Raw genomic sequence first — 1,479 nt, 5'->3', positions numbered from 1 at the left:
TTATCTTCCTTCAGCAGACTTCAAGATTTTTCTTTATACTTTTGAAAACAACTCGTCCCATTTCTTTACAGCGGCAGTCTGGGTTATTTTTTTCTAGTGCAGACAAACTTGTGAAGCAAAATTTGATGTACATCGGATGCTGAGACCATGCATACATCTATATTGATATTTTTATAAAGAGTATTTTGCAAAATTCTATAGTTGCCTCACAAGTATATTCATATATGCAGCCCATCGGCTTGGAATCGCAGTTGTAACTACTCGCTCTCACAGCTGGTCAACCATAAGGCTACACAATTTTTCGACTGTTCGGAAATAATATAGTATTCCCAACAACGTATGCATAGGAGTATGTCAAAGTATTCTTCAGTAGCCTCGCAATTAAAAGGTCTCCTAGAATCATGTACCTGTGCACGTTTGTGCGCCGCCATTGCTTTTCTGATGCACAACCACATAGCGCCCAAGAAACTTTCACTGGCGGCGATTTCCATGGTTTTCCCTGTGAGTACCAAATGAGCCAGAAAGCTGCTTGTTTTTAAGCGCTTTAAAAACCCTACAATAGCCCATCTCTATTTCGTCCCATTATTAGAAATGGAAATTACGAAAATAAACGTGAATTCGAAATGCTCCAGCTACACAACGACCGCTTCATCCAACGGAGCCGGAGCAGATCGCGTTGCCTGTTTCTTTTACAGGAAACCAGAACTGGGCAAGCTTGTCATTTTCTCATCACGCACCGATGTCTACATCTCAACTGCATTAGCTCCACCAGTTCCCATCTTGATCACCCATTAATTAGCTACTTCCTTTCCATGGTCTATACCTGTTAAAGCGAAACCATCTGGCCTATAGTGAACTGAGCCTGGCGTCACTGGCGCTGTTGGTTGCAGCCGTGACACGAAAAAGATAAAATTGTATTGCGTCCGTTTAGGGGTGATACTGTTTAGCTACTTGTGGGTTGTGGTATATCAAGTTATATTATGATTGACTTTTGTGGTTTGAGGTGATTTTGAATCGATTACACTTAATTAACTTAGACTGGCGTGGATTGCTGGGGATTAACTTCGATTAAAGGCAATACGGTTAAAAAAGGTGGACTCAGTTGCTTTAGCGTGAATTAGCAACGAGCATTTTGTATCCATTATAAAAGGGTAAATGCTTGGTCCACGTTTGAGGCCCGTGAAGCAAAGGACAAGCTCCTCTTCTGACTAAGCGCACTACCTGACAGCAGGTGTGCCAGAGAGGTGTTCAAGGATGTGCCCCTACACTTGCCTACGCATGTGTAGATCAAGCAGACTCGGTGGCTCGAAGAAATGTTTGAAGTACTCGGAGTGGCATTGACAGCCATACACAAACCCACCTGGCGCCGAAAAGAGTTTGACAAAATCAAAGAAGTTGAGACAACCGTGCGGAGACGGGAAGCAACACGCAAGTCATCCTTAACTCACTACAGCACCAACAAAACAGGGATCAAAAAAG

This window comes from Amblyomma maculatum, chromosome 2, assembly GCF_055883805.1.
Source record: "Amblyomma maculatum isolate TAMU_Amacu chromosome 2, ASM5588380v1, whole genome shotgun sequence".
NCBI lineage: Eukaryota > Metazoa > Arthropoda > Arachnida > Ixodida > Ixodidae > Amblyomma > Amblyomma maculatum.
This window is presented reverse-complemented; position numbering follows the sequence as displayed.